We start from the raw sequence: 8119 nt of genomic DNA, 5'->3' as shown, positions 1-8119 counted from the left end.
GCCTTGTTTGACTCCAATCTCATACAGTCAAGCATCAACAGTTAGGAGGTTCCCATGAAAACCTTTCATTTGTGAAACCTGTGTGTCCATGTTGCACTTTTCTTGATTTATCCAGGTGGTTTGCCAAATCCATGTCCATGCATGTTTCTGTTGAAGATATATCCTGTGTACCACCTATAAGGTTCCAAAAGATTCCATGAGTCACCATTCCTGATATGATCAGAAAAGGTAACTGTTCTGTTGTTTGTTGGAGAAAATTAGGAGTAACCTAGCTTTTTAAGTTTTTTTTTTTCTTTGCACTCTCAGTACTTGGTGCATTGATGTGACTCAATTTTGGCCCAGAAAATGTCATCTGAATTCAGATGTCAGCTTGTAGGAGGACTGCATTTTTGAGGGACATGTTTTTTTTTAATATAACCAGTGATTATTTTTGAGTGTCCACATCACCAGTGCAGGAACTTCCAGGCTGATCTCCCTTGGCTTGGTAAAATAATGGAAGACTTTTTTTCCAAGTCTTCTTTAATCTTGGGTGCTCTAGTTATTGTGTGCAGTAGTTAATAAGCAGTTTTTGACCCCACAAGCATCAAGACATGAAGAACTTATATGTGTGTCTCAACTTTCTCTGCCTCTGTGGGGACGGTTTGGTGCAGAAATCAACTCTGGTTTTTGACAGACTTGCATTCCTGCTCATGTGCCCCCAGGCAAGACTGTGGGCTTTTTAGTTCTTATGAGAAGCCTCAATGCTGTGAGTTTCATGAGACATGGACATCACTACAAAGAAGGGATAACTGTGAGAACCTCAATATGTCTTGAGAGCAGCATAAATTTTTTTCTTGTAAGGGATGGCAGTATTATTGCAGGGAATCCCTGGCCCAGGCCTTGCAAAGGACCATGTGTCATAATGACTGCAATTCCAAGGTGGATGGTCAAGTGGTAGTACCATAGACGTGAGGGAAACTGATTGCAAGAGAAACTCTGCTATGACAGGTGCTGGAGGAGACTGAGGCAACTAGACAGAATGTGCATTTTCTCAGCGTGCATCCAGAAACATTTCTGAGAAGACTGCAGGGTTGGTGTGTACACAGTTTGCAGGATCTGCAGGAATATTTATCTCTTGATTCAGTCACTGTCGTGGAATGTAATCAAAACATTTTGTGGATTGGCCAGATAACTCAGTATCACCTGGATATATCAAGGTTCTGATTTCATTTCTTGGTCAGGACACAGAAGAAGCAACAAATAAATGCACTCATAGTGGAACTAGAAATCCAGATTTCTTTTCTCCCCCTAACTCCCTCTTTCTACCTGCCCCTTTCTTTTTCCTCTCCCCTTTCTGTTTCTGTCTAAAATGATTCAAAAATTTTAAAGAAATTGTGTACTTGTGTCACCTCTGAGATGTTCATATCAGAGCCAATGGTGCCCTGGCAGAAAGAAAAATGAAGAAAAAGTGTATTTATGTTCAGTTATGTAGCTATTTTGTTCCAGGCAGCAGTGCTGTTGCTTTCAGTGAGTTTTTTACTTTTTGTTTTATTTGTTGTTACTGAGGCAAAATGTTACACAGAGCACATGAGAATGTGGGTTTAATATAGGGTTGCTAAACCTACTTTCAAAATGAGTTGCATGTACCCTTTATAAAAAATCTTGATCTAATTTTAAAATGTTAAAATTAATAAACATCATATTTCAAGTATAATATTTGATCAGTCTTCACTTATATTTGACATTGAAACCATCACCATTGTCACTACTGACCATTACTGTCTCTGGTAATTTACTTCATGGCCATTTTAATCTCTCCTACCCTTCAGAGCTCTGGAAGTAAACAGTGATTTATGTTCCATTCTAATAGATAGCTTGCAATTTATTCATTTTAGATGATGCAAATAACACTCTGCTATCATATACATTGCATATATATTTAGAGACTTATTAATGATACATTAGTGACTCATCTGCTTTTGCTGAGAAAGAATTCCTTTTTAAATATATTCTACTGATTATTACAGTTGTCACATTTTCCCCCCTTTATTCCCCTCCACCCTGCACATGCCCTCCCACCCTGATTCCCCACCTTTAGCTTATGTCCATACATCATATATATAAGTTCTTTGGCTTTTCCATTTCCTATTCTATTCCTAACCTCCATCTTCTACCTACAATTTATGCTACTTATTCTCTGTACGTTTTCCCTGTCTCTCCCTACTAACTCCCCTGCTGCTAACTCTCCATGTATTCTCCATTTCTGTGATTCTATTCCTGTTCTAGTTGTTTGCTTTTGTTATTTTGGTTTTTTTTCTTAGATAAGTTCCTGTAACATTTCATATTATAAGGGCTTGGTGATGATGAACTCCTTTAACTTGGCCTTATTTGGGAAGCACTTTATCTGCCCTTCCATTCTAAATGATAGCTTTGCTGGACAGAGTAATTTCAGATGTAGGTAGGTCCTTGCCTTTCATGACTTGGAATACTTTCCAGCCCCTTCTTTCTTGCAGAGTTTCTTTTGAGAAATCAGCTGATAGCCTTATAAGAACTCCTTTGTAGGTAACTATCTCATTTTCTCTTTCTGCTTTTGAGATTCTCTATTTTTAAACTTGGGTAATGTGATTATGATGTGCCTTGGTGTGTTCCTCCTTTGGTCCAACTTATATGGGAATCTGAGTGTCATGTACTTCCTGGAGGTCTATTTCTTTGCCAGATCGGGGAAGTTCTTCATTATTTGTTCAAGTAAGTTTTCAGTTTCTTGCTCTTCCTCTTCTGGTACTCCTATGATTTGGATGTCTGGGTGTTCAGAGATGTCCTGGAGGTTCCTAAGACTCTCCTCATTTTTTTTTAAATTCTTTCTTCATTCTGTTCTGGTTGAATGTTTCTTCCTTCTGGTCCACTCCGTTGATTTGAGTCCCAGTATCCTTCCTGTCACTGTTGGCTTCATGTACATTTTCCTTTATTTCCCTTAGCATAGCCTTCATTTGTTCATCTAATTTGCAACCAAATTCAGCCAATTCTGAGCATCCTGATTACCAGTGTTTTGAACTGTGCATGTGATAAGTTGGCTATCTCTTCACTGCTTAATTGTATTTTTTCTGGAGCTTTGATCTGTTCTTTCATTTTGCCCTTTTTTCTCTTTTTTGTCTCCGAGCTTCTTGTGTAATCTTCTTCACTTCTTGTGAAGTGTTGAACACTTCTTCAATGTGTTCAACAGTGACACTGTACATGGGGTAGGGGTTTGAGAGGTAACAATAGTGCTTTCTCACTCTGCAGGTTTTCAGTCAGTTCCCCTGGTACCCACAATAAAATTTGGCACTTCTGGTGCTGATTCCTGGGTGGGTGGGTTTGTGTACATTCTAGGACTCCATTGGTCTCTCCAACAGATTCTCCTGTGAGGCTGGGAGTTTCTCCCACTGCCACCTAACCCCACAGACATTTTTAACCAAGAGGTTTGAGGCTTATCTCCCTGCACTGAAATTCTGGGTTGCATAGTCTGTGTCACTCCCCCATTGTCCCTCCCTGTTTATCTGCATGTGAATGTGGCATGGTCCAGTATGCATTCTGCTGCCTTGCAGGTTATGCCAGCCACCACCTTGTAACTCCTGTCTTCCAGCCACTACTGCCTTGCCCTGAGTCCTCAGTCCTTCATGCCAGTTGCCTATCTCCAACTCTCCTACCAGTCTGGACAAATGTTTCTTCTTTAACTCCTTGGTTGTACGACTTCCATGCAGTTCAATTTTTCTGTCACTTCTGATTGTTTTTTGTTTTTAAATTTGTTGTCCTTTTGGTTGTGTGAGGAGGCAGTGTGTCTACCTACACCTCCATCTTGGCTGGAAGTAGAAATTCTTTTTTTAAGTATATTTTATTGATTATGGTCTTACAGTTGTCCCATTTTTTCTCTCCTTTGTCCCCCTCTTCCCTGTACCCCACTCATGTCCTCCTTACGTCATGTCCATGGGTTGTACATGTAAGTTCTTTGGCGTCTCCATTTCCTATATTATTCTTAGCCTCCCTCTGTCTGTCTTTTTGTACCTACCATTTATGTTTTTATATTTTTTCTTAGATAACTCACCTTAATTTTTCATATAGTAAGGGCTTGGTGATAATGAGCTCTTTTACCTTGACCTTATTTGAGAAGTACTTTGTCTTCCTTTCCATTCTGAATGATAACTTTGCTGGATGGAATAATCTTGGATATAGGTCCTTGCCTTTCATGACTTCAAATACTCCTTTCCAGCCCCTTGTTTCCTGTAAGGTTTGTTTTGAGAAAACAGCCGACAGTGTTGTGGGAACTCCTTTGTAGGTAAGTTTCTGCTTTTTTCTTGCTGCTTCTAGTATTCTTATCTTGAATCATGGATAATTTAGTTCTGATGTGTCATTGTGTGTTCCTCTTTGGGTCCAATTTCTTCGGGACTCTGAGCTTCCTGGACTTTCTGGAAGTCTATTTCCAGGGCCAGATTGGGGAAGATTTTCCAATAAGTTTTCAATTTCTTGACCTTCCTCTTCTTCTGGCAGCCCTATGATATGGACAGTGGAATGCTTAAGTTGTCTCAGAGGTTCTTTAGCTGCTTCCTCATTTTTCTGAATCCTGGTTTTTCCTCCTCTCCCATTTGTTTTTTCCTTCTGTTTCATGTTGTTAAGTCTTAGTCCTGGTTTCCTTTCCCTCACTGTTCGTTCCTTGCATATCTTTATTTCAGTTTTCACAGGCTTCACTTCTCTTTTGCAACCATACTAGGCTTTTCTGTGAGCATCCTGATTACCAGTGTTTTGAACTCTGCATGTTGTGGGATAGCTATGTCCTCGTGACTTAGTTGTTTTTCTTCAGCTTTGATGTAATCTTTCATTTGGGCTATATTTGTGTGTCTTGTCACTGGTCTTACCTGGTAAGGGGCAGGGCTTTAGGTATTCACTAGGGCAGAGTAACCCACTTGACCATGTTGTAAGTGCTGTATATCAGGGAGGGGTCTGAGAGGGAGGAATGTGGCTTGCTTGCATTTGTCTCCACTTTCAGTCACTTCTGCTCCCCACCAGAGAATTGGGGCTTTGTGGTGCTGATTCCTAGTTGAGTGGGTTTGTGTACTTCTAAGGCCTCATGTGTCCCTCCATTGGACTGTCTTGTGAAACTGGGAGTTACTCCCACCACTGCAATACCCACAGATTTTTACAGCCAGAGGTTTTGAGGCTTGAGTTTCCCACATTGGAACCCTTGATTGTGTGGTCGGTGTCGCCCTCCAGTTGTTCCTCCTTGTTTATCTGCACATGAATGTTGGACCTTCATTCTGTCAGCAGGAGCCTGGCCCACACAGTCTGCAACTGCCTTGCCAGGTGTCCTCGCCACTCCAGCTGCCTGTCTCTGCCCCTCCTAACACCTGGATGAATGTGTCTTCACATCCTTGGTTGTCAGACTTCCATACAGTTCAGTTTTTGGCAGTTCTGGTTTACTTTTTTTGGTTTTAAACTTGTATTTTCAACAAGTTGTATTTTCAACTTGTAGTTGTGTGAGGAAGCAAAGGGTATCTACCTTTGCCTCTATCTTGGCCAGAAGTCAGAAATATTCTCATCTTTGAAGGGAGCACTATGCATAATCTATTCCTTTTGGTTATTTCTAATTTTTGACTATTTAAAATTAAGCTGGAATAAATATTTTTAATAATTCTTTATATAGACTTATGTTTCATTTAACTTTGTCCGTACCTCAGTGCACAGTCTGAGTCATAGGGCAGCTGAATACTTAAGTTACAGAGATTAGCAATTTTTGATCTAAACTGTACCTTTTTGTATTCTTCAAGCAGTGTGTGAGAGATTCTGTTCCTCCCTATCTTAGAGAATATTTGGTTTGGCCAGTCATGTTTTTATGTAAACTTTTTTTTAATATTGTACTTCTATTGCACAGTTGTTTCATAATTAAGTTTCTAAGGATTTCTGATGAGCCTTTTGTCACATGTGCATTTGCTGTGTCTGTATCTCTGCTAAATGTCTGATCCTATGTTCTAGCTAATCTGATAGGAGTTCTAGCAGTTTTCTATAAAAGGACAGGGAAACAACAAAGATGCATGTTAGAATTTCACTCATTTCTGACCTTTTTTGTTTTATGAAATATTTTTATATTGGAATCAACTTTTAATGTTTTTTTCTCTATATTTTGCAGAATGCACTGGACACTTTTCGTTTTAGCCTCCACTATTAACATTCTCTATCAACTGAAAAAGCCCAGTCCTTCGATAACGCAATAAGCTCTTGTTTTGTAGTGTAATGTAATCCCATTTTTCTGGTCTTATACCATGGGGTCTCTTGGGATGGAACAGGTTTCTGAAGGAGACCCAATGGCATCAGGATGGGCAGGGCATTTTGGAATCCGAAAGCTCAGTGCACAGTGAAATAGGTGGGCATTGATCAGACTTCCCATAGCCTAGGTGAGGCACCTTGCATTTGAATTCCTGATTCTCAAATGGTACCTACAGTCAAATTGTTACAGAAAGGGAGCAGTATGGAGCAGATCCTTCTCAGGTTCCCTGTAATGTGTGTGGTTTTCACTTTGTGCAGGAAAGATTTTACAACAGAGGTCCATGTGATTGTTCAGAGGATGTTTGTGAAGGCTAAAGACAGTGCAAGCAAGAAAGGACGTAGGTCAAGGAAGTAACAGGAGACTAGGTGGTGCTCTGCTTTGGCGCTTTAGAAAAGTTGTAAGAAAGGAGCCAACTTCCGCCAAGATGGAGGCATAGGTGAAAACACTGTGCCTTCTCCCACAACCAAGTTTGAATACAACAAAGGTTTAGTAAACAAAGACACAGCCAAAGAACAGAAAATTGAAATATACAGAAGTCCGACAACAATGAACTATTCAACTGGGACCAGTAAGAGGGGCGGAGCCAGCAGCAGAGCAGGGTGGGGCAGGAAAGATTCCCCTGACTCATGCACTCAGGCAGCGCGGACCCAGTCAGGGTGCGGGGCAGACTGACGGCGGTCACACATTCGCCCACAGTGAGACGGACCACACAGGCCCCAGCGGGCGAACCCAGTGGCGGAGGGCTGACTGCAGTCGCACATTCACGCTCAGTGGGACGGAATGTGCGGGCCCGGTGATGGTGGCAGCTGCAGCGGGAGACGGCACACAAGACCACCATTGCGCCTCTTTGACCCCGCCCCCACGTACAGTGTCACAACCCAGCGACTAAGTTGCCCTGCTCTGGTGAACACCTAGGGCTCCACTCCTCATATGTAATAGGCACGAACAGTCCAAAAGATGGCTCAAGAAGAACTCAAAGCCCCAGAGCTAATAAATAACTCTAAGCGACCAAGAAATAGCCAGCCTCTCAGATGCACAGTTCCAAATACTGGTGATCAGGATGCTCACACAACTGGTTGATTATAGTCACAAATTAGAGGAACATATGAAGGCTAAACTAATTGAAATGAAGGGAAATGCACAGGGAACCAATAGTGATGGAAAGGAAACGGGGACACAAATCAATGGAATGGACCAGAAGGAAGAATGAAACATCCAACCAGAAAAAAATGAAGAAATAAGAATTCAAAAAAATGAGGAGAGGTTTAGGAACCTCCAGGACATCTTTAAACGTTCCAACATCCGAATTATAGGGTACCAGAAGGTGAAAAGAAACAGCCACCAATGGAAAACTTATTTGAACAAATAATAAAGGAGAACTTCCCCAGTCTGGCAAAGGAAATCCAGGAAGCTCAGAGAGTCCCAAAGAAGTTGGACCCAAGAAGGAACACACCAGGGCACATCATCATTACATTAGCCAAGATTAAAATGAAGGAGAGAATCCTAGAAGCAGCGAGGGATAAGGGGACAGTCACCTACAAAGGAGTACCCATCAGACTGTCAGCGGATTTCTCCAAAGAGACCTTACAGGCAAGAAGGGGCTGGAAAGAAGTATTCCAAGTCATGAAATCCAAAGACCTACATGCAAGATTGCTTTATCCAGCAAAACTTTCATTTAGAATGGAAGGAAAGATAAAGTGCTTCTCAGATAAGGTCAAGTTTAAGGAGTTCATCATCACCAAGTCCTTATTGTATGAAATGTTAGAGGAACTTATCTAAGAAAAAGGAGATAAAAATATGAACAGTGAAAGGACAGCAAACTCACAGTTATTAACAACCACACCTAAA

This window comes from Sturnira hondurensis, unplaced genomic scaffold, assembly GCF_014824575.4.
Source record: "Sturnira hondurensis isolate 20B ecotype Veracruz unplaced genomic scaffold, ASM1482457v3 Scaffold0001020, whole genome shotgun sequence".
NCBI lineage: Eukaryota > Metazoa > Chordata > Mammalia > Chiroptera > Phyllostomidae > Sturnira > Sturnira hondurensis.
The sequence above is the reverse complement of the archived record's forward strand: the minus strand, read 5'-3'. Positions refer to the sequence as shown.